Source organism: Callorhinchus milii, unplaced genomic scaffold (genome assembly GCF_018977255.1).
Source record: "Callorhinchus milii isolate IMCB2004 unplaced genomic scaffold, IMCB_Cmil_1.0 Scaffold7, whole genome shotgun sequence".
Taxonomy (NCBI): domain Eukaryota; kingdom Metazoa; phylum Chordata; class Chondrichthyes; order Chimaeriformes; family Callorhinchidae; genus Callorhinchus; species Callorhinchus milii.
The window spans coordinates 14637093-14650969 of record NW_024704748.1 but is presented as its reverse complement, the minus strand read 5'-3'; positions in this window follow the sequence as shown (position 1 = coordinate 14650969).

Below are 13877 nucleotides of genomic sequence, written 5' to 3'. Positions count from 1 at the left end.
TTAGAGGTAAATGCCAAGACGAAGAGGGTCAAATTAAGGCGAGAGTCTTTATACCCGAAAAAATTATTGATCATTGCCTAGAAATCAGGAGCTTCGGAATCCTGAAATGTCATATTACTGTGCGAGATTTGTGTTTTGTTTGGCGGGGTGTCTGACACACACATATTCCTATATATATTTGAATATAAACATATATAAAACATTGTAACATTCATTGAATATGGACAACACACACTGAGTAATTTAACTTCAATGTTAAAGCAGTTCAAATGACACAATAGGGAAACTGCAAGAACCATTAGCATCTGTATTGTGTTGTAATAGAATGCAATGTATAAGTTCTCATGACAAGTAAAATGCTGCCGTTGCATCTCGGCAGCTGCGGTAGGATAATTAGTTAATTGATACCGTAAATTGATGTATAAACATACATAGCGGTGGGAGCTGCCAGTTATGAATTTACATTTGTCATCCTTTATAATTCAATTGCAGAGACATGTTCTTGAGTCTATTATGAAAAAAAATTGATAATGAAAGAAAATAACTCATGGGATTAATTCGTTTTCCTGTCACGGTGCAGCATGATCATGAACAGCAGCATTTGTGTCTGCAACATGGTGATAAATTGCATTACTTGGCTGTGTTGTATGGTAATGGATTGTTTCGCTTGGTGTGTAAAGGGCTCCCCAGTGCAGGGCAGTGCAGGAGAGTGCACGCCCCCACACTGAACGAATGGAGTTTGCTCGCTTCATTTCTTGGTGTCTCTTGCTGTGGTTGCGGTGGAGCACGACACGCTGTATGCAGTTCAGATTCCAAGACGAAGCAGCTTTAGCTCACTTTAGGAATGAATACATGTGTGTTAGTCAGGTACAGGGACGTCCTCCCGACGTGAAAAGCGCTATATCAAATGCAAGGATTATTATTATTATTTAAGTACAGCAGGATTCATACAACCAGCAGACCAAAGCAATCAATCACCACCAGCATTCTTGCAACCAATCTGGAGATACTACTGATTGGCCACAGTGCTGGGATGGGATTAGATGGGATGACCCAACACTGTTAATGGTTTGTTTAGTGTTTACCAGCTTAGGAGATCATAGTATTTGTGCACTCGATGACTGCTGGAATGTAACATCACTGTGACTGTATCAAAATTGAGCCTTGTGATGTGAAGAAGTGGTTATGAGTTCCGTTTACATCGCACCGTGTCACATAAACAACAGCAAAATGACATTTATAGAGCGCCTTCCACGTGGTTGGGAGGACGTCTCAAAGCGCTGAACAGTCGGGGAGTCAGGACCCGAGCATGGGGGAGGGGTGGGGTAGGGGTGAGGGAAGGCAGAGAGGTGGGAGGGCGACCGAAGGAACGATCGAAGAGGAGGGTCTGTAGACCGGCCTTGAAGGAGGCAAGGGAGGAAGCGAGGCAAAGGGACTGTGGGATGGAATTCCAGAGTGTAGGGGCAGAGAAGCTGCAAGCCCGGCCTTGGATGGGTTGGGCAGAGACATGGAGTAGACCGGAGCCCGCTGAACAGAGGGAGCGAGCAGGTTGGTAGGGAGTCAGCAGGTCAGAGAGGTAGGAGGGGGCAAGGCCATGGATGGCCTTGAAAGTGAGGGCAAGGATCTTGAACTCGATCCTCTGAGGGATGGGGAGCCAGTGGAGTCGAGTGAGGATGGGAGTGATGGGGTCACGGAGCCTGGTGCACGAGAGTACATGAGCTGCAGAGTTTTGGATGATCTGCAGCTTGTAAACCTTAACTCATTCCCCAAAGAATGAATGGCTGAAAAATACACAGACGAGGTTAAGACCAACACAAAAGAAAATCTGAACAGATCATTTCCTCCACTCTATCAAGTGATTTTGCAACAAAAAAAATCTATATTTATGGCACGATTTTATTCTGCAGAAGCAAGAAGGGCGATAAAGTTTCTGATGCTTAAGGGTGCACTTGATAATATAGATCATGTTTTAAAAATACAGGATTAATGAAGGTGACTACACACATCAAGCAACAACAATGCTGCAGAATTCTTTTTGTTTTAACACAAAATAAATCTTCTAAACAACTTACAATTAGAGGTTCCAGAGCACTCAATGAGAGTCACTCATTGCTTTTTACGACATTGAGTCAATCTATAAATCTGTCAGACTAGTGCCGCTTTACTACACAAATATGAACAATATTTCTGTAAGAACATGAACAAATCGAATACAGCCTCAGAGGAACTAGCATCATGCTTGGCATTTTACACTTCTGCAATATAATTTCAAGAGTAAATAAAAAAAACAGGGGCACATAAGCCAGGAGAAATCCAGCAGGAGATTCAAATTGATGTTCCAAAGAAAATATTATTTCTGGCGTGGCAACTTATCCAAAAAATAATTCCAGCTCTGTAAGGATTGATACAGCATCTTGCATCCATTCACTTGGTCATACAAAAAAGGTAATATATTTGAAGAAAAATCCGTCCAAAGGATCTCTCTTTTTGTGGACTGACTGATCTTATTTCATTGCAGAACTCTGCAGCTCGTGTACTGCAGCTCCGCATCAGGCTTCGCGACCACATCACTCCCACCCTCACTCGCCTCCACTGGCTCCCCATCCCCCAGAGGATTGAATTCAAGATCCTCATCCTCAACTACAAGGCCATTCACGGCCTTGCTCCCTCCTACCTCTCCGACCTACTATCCCCCTACTTACCTGCCCTTACCCTCCGTTCCTCCGGCTCCGGTCTGCTCCACACCCCCCGCCCTAACATCAGTAGCCGGGCTTTCAGCCTCTCAATCCCTCGGCTCTGGAACTCTATCCCCCAGTGCCTTCAACCTTACTTCCTCCCTTTCCTCCTTCAAGGCCGGTCTCAAGACCTTTCTCTTCAACCGTGCCTTCAGCTCCCCTCTCGACTCTCTACCCCTTCCTCGCTCCCTCCCTTCCCTCCCCTCACCATTTCCCCGCTGCTCGGGTCCTGACCCAACTGTCCAGCGCCTTGGGACGTCCTCCCGACGTGAAAGGCATTCTGTAAATGCAATCTTGTTGTTGTAACCGCATCAGAAAGTTTTATCAGCATAGAGGGCAGAGAGCGTGGGGTTAGGAAGGTGACCAAAGCCACAGGCAAAGAGGAGTGTCTTGAGATGTGCCTTGAAGGAGGCAAGGGGAGGAGCAAGATGAAGGGACTGTAAGATTGTTCCAGAGGGTGGGGGGAGAGAGGCTGAAGGCCTGACTACTGATGGTGGGACAGATTAGGCGGGAAATGTGGAGCAGGCAGGAGCTGAGCAGAGGGAGTGGACAGGTTGATATGGCATTATCAGGTGACAGAGGTACGAATGAGCAAGGCCATGGAGGGCTTTGGAGGCGAGTAAGAGGATTTTGATCTCTATTCTCTGGGAGATTGGGAGCCAGTGGAGCCCGGCGAGAGTGGGGGTTATAGGGCCACGGAGTCTGTTGTGGAAAAGGTCACAATCTGCAGAGTTCTGAATTATTGGGTGATAACAACACTGAACTACAACTTGGCATTTGTTGCACCGATGGAAGAAATCCCAAAAGACTGACAAAGTAATAGTGGTGCACACAAAAAAAGTTGGAACTTGTAACAGAAACTGCGGCTCTGCCACAAAATTAACCACAGAAACTTGACAAAGTGCATTTTTGACACTTCCTGAAACACTTCCACACGCAACTCCTGCACCACACTCAATCATCATGGAGATAATCAGAACATTAAATAAACGGTCATGAGGTTCTGAGTCTGCAGAATTGTAAAACACTTCACAACAAACTTTCAGAATTTGTGCAGTTTTAAGTTGGAGGCGTGTTTAGCTGCGCAGCAAAAACATCTTCCCCCTTGAAAACATTTGACCTGCTACCAATTTTCTCACTTCAGTAAATCTGCTATGCAATATAATAAATAATAATCCTTGCATTTGATATAGTGCCTTGCACATCAGGTGGATGTTTCAATGGATACTGGATTTACTGCAAGGTGTAGCAGCTGTATATTTTATATGTGAACGCAGCAGCCAATTTGTGCACAAGCCAAGTCCCAAAAGATTGAGGGGAAACTCCCTTCTCTTTTCGAATAGTAGTATGAGATCTTTAACATTCACTTGAATGGCCAGAAGGGACCTCAGTTTAACATCTCATCTGAAGAACGTCATTTCCAATAATGCAACAATTGCCCACCACAGCTTAGACCATGATCCCAAAATTCTCCAACACCGAACTTTAAACCTACAAACCTCTGATTTAAAGGTCAGAGTGAAACCAAATGAGACAGTGTAATATATGTGTGTTTTAGAAAAATAAGACAAACTGATTTGATGTATAAAATGCATGTTACATGCTACATTTAAGATGTGCCAACAGACAAAAGGCATGACACCACAAGGTATTGGTCATACCCCAAGGTCACTAAAACCGCACCAGAGTACAAGAGGACGTGCAGGCCAAAGCCCTACACACAATTATGCAATTTGGTCATCCCATTCCACCATTGTCTTTCAATTTACAGACAACATAGGAGAGAGAGACCACATCCAACAACATTTGGTCACTTTAAAACAGGATAATCAGGCAGGTGGGACAGACATCACTCAGTTAGGGAAGATGTCATGCTGGGCGACCTCGTATAATGCAGGTAAAACTCCTTGGATTATGTTGATGTCCTATGTGTTGGTGATTGCTCAAGCTGTAATCTTACGTTGCCTGATATTGGCTTTATGTTGTTTGAGGTGTTTGTTAAAACAAACTTGAAAGAGGGCTAAGCATCTTGAGTTGAAAACGTTAATTAAGTGACAAATGATGTGAGAGCGCAGATACTCCTTGCTCTCATGGTGGGGACTGTAGAGATTAGGGAAAAGTAACACAGTAATCAGAAACTAACATAGGGTTAAAAGCATACTAATAGAGAATAATAAGGGAAGGGGGCACCAACAAAGGGGAGCAGTGATAGGTTAGAAGCAATCGCAAGGCTGGAACAAAGAACATTTAAGGGAAGCAGTTATAACCTTGTAGATAGGAAGTGGAACAGACCAAACAACTAATTATAACAGAGTTGTTTTCAGAAAAGGGCCGAGAGCTAGGGTCACAGGCTTGGACATGATCAGGAGGAGCTATTATGAGAATGGAGCATGATCAAGGGATTAGATACAGATGGTTGTGCCTAGTACAGACAGCCTCCTTGAAATAACAGCAGCTTGCACTTATATAGCGCCCTCCACGCCGGGCGGCGTCTCAGAGCGCTTAACAATGGTGGAGCCCAAGGCTGAGCCAGGGGAGGGGTAAGGTGACCGTAGGTGTGGTCGGAAAGGAAGGTCTTCAGGTGCGACCTGAAGATGGGGAAGGAGGGGGTGAGGTAAAGGGGTTGAGGGAGGGAGTTCCAAAGTTTTGGGACATAGTGGCTGAAGGCACGGCCACCGATGGTGGAATACTTGAGATAGGAAGAGAGTAGACAGTGCTGAGAGATTAGGAGAAGTAACACATCACAATTAGAAGGATATGTGCACGTGAATAAGGAATGCAGAGTCAGTGCTAAAAATCGTGGATGACAGAAATAAAAGGCACGAAGTAGAAGAGTTATGCAGAAAGACTTGAGATGAGCAAGTATTATCGCGGGTAATGTACATTTCGATTGTTATGCTGGATAAAACTGCATGCTGGTGTGATAACATATTAATGTTAATGCAGAGACTATTGCTGCTTGTGTGTGAATAAAAGCATTTTTTCTTTGAATCTTTGTGTCCACTCGTATTGAGTAAACTGGGGCTCAGGCAAACCTAACAACAGCCATCTCCTTACATTTTGGCTTATTAAAATCTGTAATGAGCTAATGTGATGAATGATTATGTGCTTCTCTGTGCATACATTGTAATATTTTGCAGGATGCCTTAATAAAACATATTTTCTGCTTGTTTATTTTCCGCCTTCTGTTTAGCTTAACCTTTCCACTCTTAACTACAGGGAATACAGACCAACAACCTGTTCCCGGTCATGTGCCTGTGGCTATTGTTAACCAGCCATGCTCTTGCCGGATGATTTCTCTTCCTCTTCTCGCGGAGAAGCATCTGGCCTCCTAGTGATTGGCTGAGAACGGAAAGTTTTAAACATGGGAAAATGGGGAGTTCATACTGAAATCCTAATCCTGATGCTGTTGCAAAGCTTGTTAGAGCAGTAGCACATCATTGCTCCACACAGTCTAATGCAGGTGTCTTTCTAACAAGGACAGAAATAACAAAGAAAACAAAATGTGACACAGGCTTACTGAACAATCTCCCTCAGGGAGTCGGATTGCTGAAAGGCTCATTTCCACCATATACTTAACATTAAAAACAATATTCCTCCCAGTGTCCCACAGTGTCCCTTGGAAACCTCACATGAAGGTACAGAAATAACACTTGTGTAAGAATCTGAAGTCATTCCCAATGTGAACCAAGATTGCCCCCATGTGTCCATATGCTCCAATAACATGCTCATGTAAAAGACTTAATCTGAAAGGCTGTCACACATTGTGCAGTTACTATGCAAACCAGCATAAGTTTACACTCGAGTGGAATTTTAAACCAACTATTGTATTATCATGGTCCTGACTGCCTTTTCACATGAACGCTAAAGATCCCATGGCACTATTCGCTCAGTATATCTCCACAAAGTGTGCCTTGAACTTTTTTTAAAAAAAATCACTTCACTGCTGTTCGTGGGATGCTGTTGTGTGCAAACTGATTGCTGCATTGGCCTACAAATATGCACTTGCAAAATTTAAATATGGCATGAAACTCACTCGACCACACAGCCCCGCCTTTAGGACAAATCTGTCCTAAAATTTTAAATCACGTAGAATTGTGGAAAATTCTTAAATTCAGTCCTAATTTGGAAGCTGATTTTCTGCAGTTCTTAAGAAGAACAAGCTTTGAAATTAGCCTGAAACAAAACATTTTCTACAATTGTGTGCAATCTCAGCGCACCGCACATGAAGCGGACCACTAGAAGTAGCTCGGAAGCGGCTGTGGAGGATCTGAAGGAGACTAGGCCGGGCGCCGCGAAATAAACAGGTGTTAGTGAGTGAGCCTGGGAGAGACCATCCCACAATGGGCGGCCAGGGGTTGGCGCGAACCTGGGAGAGGACAAGGGGTGCGAATCGCGGACCGGGTAGAAGCAACCGCTGGCCCTCAAGAACCTCAGGCCTGGGCAGTGAAACCATTTGTCTCTAAGCACTGACTGTGAAGCTACGTGTTTCCAAACAAATAAAATATATGTATTTATATTTAATCTCTGACAGTACGGTGTTGTGGCTCATTTCAAGGCTGGTTGTGAGGACATTAAAAATTCTTCCCCACGGGGGGGGGGGGGGGGGGGGGGGGATGCAGACACAAGGCACTTTGTTGATATCAAGTCTACAGTGGTGAACACAAACACTTAACAGCATGTTCTGACAAGAACGATCATTAAAAACTTTCCTACAGATCTGAGATGTTTTTCCAATTGGACGACATGCTGCAAAGAGCCAGATTTCATGTTTCTTATGTTATCTCATAAAATAATTTAAACACCCCTGACTGGCTGCTTCATTTTCACAATTCCATCTTAAACAACAACAAAATTACATTTGTATAGCGCCTTTCACGATGGGAGAACTTCCCAAGGCGCTGGACAGACAGAGTTTCAGACCCGAGCTGGGGATCGGGGTCAGGGAGGGTGGAGGGTGGGGTGGGTGAGTGGGGGAGAAGCAAGAAGATTGAAAGCACGGTCGAAGAGGAGGGTCCTGAAGGAAGCAAGGGAGGGGGCAAGCCGGAGGGAGTGCGGGATGGAGTTCCAGAGGGTTTGGGGCAGAGTGGCATAAGGCCCACCCGCCCGCCAATAGTGGGGTGGGCGAGGCAGGGGACGTGAAGCAGGCCGGAGCCCGCTGAGCGTAGAAAGGGACAGGATGGTAAGGGTTTATGAGGTCGCAGAGATAGGGGGAAGCAAGACCATGGGGGCTTTGAAGGTGAGGATCAGAATCTTGAACTGTATGATGGGAAGGAAGCCAGTGGAGTGGGTGAGGATGGGGGTGATAGGATCATGGAGCCTAGTGCGGGAGAGCACGCGGGCTGCAGCGTTCTGGATGATCTGTAGCCTATAGAGGGAGGAGTTGGTGAAGCTGACAAGCAATGAGTTTGCATTGTCAAGCCTTGATGTAATGAAAGCATGTATGAGGCTTTCAAGTTTAAACTCAGAATCAATGAAATTTACAGCACAGAAGGAGGACGTTTGACTTATCTAGTCTGCTATTAGAACATGGTGTTTATTCAATTCCAATGTTCTGCCTTATCCCCATTTCCCTTCAAGCCTCTTGATCTTGTGTTTTGTTAATATCACCAAATCTCTTCGATTCACTTCCTGGTTTACATCTCACCTCCAGCCATCTGTTATTATAGTGAGAGTTTTTGAATTTGCAAAATTGTGGAAACAATGACTCTTTGGCATTTTTCAACATTTAGAAATCCAGTCTTTGTAATGATTCCATTCTGCTGTGATAAGCTGGCTGTTTGGACTACAAGCTTTGGGACAAAAGTGTATTCAGTGTCAGGCTGAGGATTTGGTGAACAGCCGCAGTGATTTCAATTACTGCTCCACCTAGTGACCAGATTTGTCATCCAAAACCCAAATAAGCAGCAAGCTGGTCATTTGTCTAAAAAAATACAGTCGCAATACAGTAAATTCTGTGAAACACGTCGAAGTGTCCTTCTGATATGAAAGGTGCTTTTTGAAATGCAATGAATATTATTATTATAGTGATTCTACCACCGTTCAATGTACCAATTTAGCACAGAACTAAAAATACTTTGTCTGATGGTTCTCATCATTAATACATTATGTGGCACCTGAATTAAGCATGTCAACAAGTGCAGCAGTTTCTAAGTTCTCTCTCAGCCAGAGTCCTGAACAAGGTCTTCAGCAAAGCAGGTCACATCACAATTGGAACAGTCCAATACCTCAAAATCACAGTTTCACATTGAAAATTTTAAAGTTAAATAGGAGAAATAAGGATCTATAGAATTTTTTGAAATGTTCATATTATTAAATGGACTAAATGCTACAATGTGGTTACTTACCTTCCTCCTCTATTTCATTATGGTCACAGTCATGGCTGAGGGGACAGACATTATGTTCTCCTGTTCTTGGGCCCCACCAACGCCTCTCAGAATCTGATCAGCAGCACTTATGTGAGAATGGCTTGGGGGCCAACTGTTCCTTTATAATCTCTTACCATTTTATGAGCAAAGTGCCTGGCTGCTTCCAGCACTTCTTCGTGAAATGAGAGTCTAGCCAAGATTACAAGTGAGGTTCTACAGCTCCAACTAAAGTGTTACCACACTGTGTTTGCCTCATGCCACTGAGCTACACAAGGCACATTATGAAAAAAGAAAGCCTGTAATTCAAAACTCTCCCCTTTTTTTTTCCCACATTCAAATGAAAACTCGCCTTGTGTCCCTGTTTTCCTGACTTGGTCACTGGGAGGTGTCTGCAAAGCGAGCAGTTTAGATTGCCTCACCATGTATTACCTTCCTTCCTTCTTTTGAAGAACCGTTACGAATGCAACAGGACAAATTCAGTCAGTGGAGATGGTTTATTGTTAAGTCAGCTTCGGAACAGTCAGTAACTACACTTTACAGTATATCCTGTGAAGTGGTTTGAGACGTCTTCGAGATGTAAAAAGTGCTATAGCAAATAGAAAGATAATTGTTATTTTATTATGCTTTACAATAAGTCAAATATTTTTCTTTTATAATACTATTGCTAATTATGCTGTTGTAGCTATTTGGCCCATCCTAGATTAATTGCTATGTTATTTTCTTGGCACAATTTCTCTTTGGTTTTCTTCCACACATTTCATATATAGAAGTGCCACAGGTGCAAGAATTCTGGGGAGATTTATTTTTAAAAAACAATGATTTCTACAAAAGATATTTTCTTCATTGTGTCTTATAGAACATGTCAAGATGCCATTGCGAAACAAAATAAAAAATTGAATTCCAAATGCCTAAAAATTCCTTTTATAAGATCCACCGAACCAGGGAAATGTACAGGGATATGTGTCAACATCTGAGAACAAAATTGTGCCGTTATAGCAATCAACCACAAGATGCTGTGAATAACCAATGGATGACTGGAGTAACTTTGCTGCAGCAAATGAAATTAATTCAGTGGAAATCGCTAATTATTAAGCCCAATTTTAATGGCTTAAATCTCTGTTGGACATAATTGCCTACCTAAAGTAAGCACCTTTATATAATCCGTATTCTTTTAAATCAATCTGGTAGATCTGCTACCTTAATAAGGGGGAGAAAGCTTGTACCATGTTGTCAGCCTTCACATGATGTTGTTTCTTGAAGTACTGACTGCCCTGAAAGAGAAAAAATAGTCTCAGTATCCTATAGATCTGTACTTTAGGCATTTCTATGCCTCATGTTTCAAGATAATAGCATTACAGGTATGCATCAAGAAAAAGCTTGTGCTAATTTCAAACCTTGGCTGACCTCAGTAAGACTATCAGTAAAATAAAGGCTCTGGATTTCTTTTAAGAGGTCCAGTGTGCAAATCCACAGCATTTTGTGATCCTAAACCACACGGAAGCAGAAAGCGAAAATTATAATCCCTGCGTTATGTTGAGTCAATCGGGCCATCCAGGAGAAACTCCCTTCTCTTTTCAAATAGCGCCATGCGATCTCTAATGTCAACCACAACAGGCAGATGGGACCACTTCATTTGAAGGATGGCACCTTCAATAATGTAACAATTCACTATGTTGTAAACCTGATATAAGGTAATGAAACAAATGGTATCTTTTTTCTATTAATCATTGAGTCATTTCAATTTCTGTGACGAGGTAAGGTGCTTTCAAAGAACACTAGACTAATTTGTGCCAAGTGAAAGCCAGGGTGTAATTTTTCTTCATTTTATTTGATTTTGCTGGAGATTTATAGTTAATCTGTCAAAGTATCTGTATGCCGCCTCTAACAAGCAATTTAATTTTCACAACTTATACACTTTAGGGAAGGGAATTTCATTTTCAAATCTGATTTGTGGGCTGGCTTCCTTCATTTCACAGCTGCCTGTCAGCCTTAAAGGAGTTTGTTCACTGGGGTAACCAGATTTAGATCCTTTTCAGCCTTGATCCCCATCTGCAGTGCACTTGTTAACTGGCTTTTACTGGCTCCGAGCCGGGGTTCTGCAGCCAGCAGTAAGGTGAAAGGTAAAACAAATACGGATGACTTTGATGAAGTTGCAGGCTCCAGAGGGCTGCACTCCAGTAAGTGGAAGATAAACCTGATATTGAATTGGCATAAATTCGGGCCATTAGCAGATCAGCGAAAGCAATGTCACCAGCAGCAGCAAGCCAACTGGGGAGCTTTTTATCAAATATACCGTGTCCAGAGCCAGCTCCCTGATTGAATTAAGTAATAAAGTTTTGGTGGTGCTTAAATATAATTTGACAAGATCTAGTGTGTGACTGTCAGGAAAAGTAATTACTTACCAATTCCTACATTTGACCGCAGGAAAGCAGAGCGAATTTAATTGACAATGCATGTAACAGTTAATAGTTCTGCATTTGTCAAGTGTCAACAAGACGTTTTAAGGGCCAAACATGTGTCATGATGTTAGACTGAGTGGAAAGAAAATCAGTAATTATGGATCCAGTACTCGCTGTGAGTCCTGACCTCCCATATAATTACTATGGAGAGCAAGAGCACAAATGTTTCAGTTAAGGGCTCCAAGCAGTTTTAGAAAAACCACGAGATGTGTATCTTTGAAGGATTTTCCTGTTGACACAATTAAATGTGTTGGACATTAAGAGTTAAGTTCATACATTAACAAGAAAAATTGAAGCTTGATCAGTTTATCAACATCTGAATCCAGAAATATCTTACATTCCTGAAACACACTCACAAGTTCACAAGAGAGGTTCAGATGAATTAGGCCTTACAACGCATTTGATATCATCTTTCCAGTGTGCCACTCTTCCATAATAATAATTATTATTATTAATAATACCCACCATACTGTTCTACCAACATAGCAGCAAGTTGTTTTTTTAAATGAGTACAATGTCCTGGCCTCAACCAACCTTCCTGGTAACCTGATCCAGTCATTACCTCCTGTAGCTCAGTGGTTGGAGCACTCGTCTTGCAAGAGCGAGACCTGAGTTTGATTCCTGAAGGGGGAAACGTTGGGCAAGTTTCCTTTATTCCGCACACCTGTGTTTACCCGGTAGTAAGTAGGAACCCAGTTGTTAGTCGATGGGCAGATCGCTTTTCTAAGGGTAATAATTCCTTCAAAAAATAGTAATAAATTGGTCACTCAATCCACGACTGTCGTGGGACACTGTGTGCAATTGGCTGCCACGTTTCGCCCACAAAATATACAGTTGATTTGTATTGAACATCTCGAAGACGTGATAAGGCTCTATATCAAATGCAAGGATTATTATTAATTACCCTCTAGGCAAAGAAATTACTATCCTATAATTACTTTTTCAACCCTTAGCCTATGACCTCTCAGCATATTTTATGTACACAATTTTAAATGGGATTGAGAAGGTGTTAGGTAATTACATCACATTAAGTGAAGCATTCTAATTTTGGACTTTATTTCTGCTGATATCAAGCTCCATTGAGCATTTCTAAACTTTGTCCAGCTGATAAAGAACTAGTCTCAATTCATACTTTTCAGAAAAGAACATGGGAGAAGAGCAGAAGATGATAATTGTCGTGGTTATCTCCAGTGCCTGAGCTTGATGGATCAAATAGGGTTTTCCATGGTGTAATTTCCAAGATTTTAATTTCTATTCAGTTTAACCCTGTTTGAATATAGGGTCATGTCAAAACACATCAACAGAAGAGCGTGGAAGTATTCTCCCTAACGTATAAAAGAAACACAATCGGACAGGGTGGCACAGGGAGTTTGAATGCAACTCAGACTGAAGGGATAGATATTTGCTTTGTGTCAGTTCACCGCATTTGTTTAGAAACCACAAAATGCCACAGATTGTGCCTCTCTCACTGAGAAAGACCAGAAGCATGACTTGTGTGTTACACTTGTACAGTAGGTTCACTCTTCTGAAAACTGTGATAGAAGCACATTGTTGTGCAGAAATTTACTCTGTATCTAATGCATGCCTGGAAGGACTCGATACTAATTCTGTAAAAATGGGAAAGATGTTCTACTTTAATCATTGTTCTCAAAGGAGTTTTTAATTATAATATATTGGAGTAAGTTAAGCTTAAATCAAACGATATTAACCCAAATATGATTTTAAATATGTGGATATATTTGCATATATATGTACATTTTTCCAGGATGGTTTTCCAAATACTGTATAAGTTAGCAACAATAAAGAGGATATTTTTAAATTGCTTATTGTGTGCTAAAAATTATTCTTCTGGAATAGCAAAGCCTATAAATTTAATTCACAGCAGGAACATCAGACACATTTACATATGTCTAATGCCAGTTCCTTGCAGAAAAGAAAATCCAAGCAATTGATTTATATCTGACAAGCTTCCGAATCTGTCCAAAACAAAACCTGAATCACCATTCTGCAAATTGTCAGTAAAACCGTGGCTGTGATCTTGATAATCAAATCAGCTTTGTGTAAATATAGTTTAGAAATTGTGGCCATGGTGCAAATCCGCAGCTAGTGTACAATTTGAAGACAAAAACATAAGGGAGTATCCGTCTGGCCCAGTGGTAGCACTCTCGCCTCTGAGTCAGAGATTGTGAGTACAAGCCCCATGTCAGGATTCAGAATCACATAGTTACCCTATGCTGACACTCCAAGCAGTGCTGGGTGTGTGTAGCAGTGTCGGAGGTTCTGTCCTTCGAACAAGATGTTAAATCGAGGTCCCG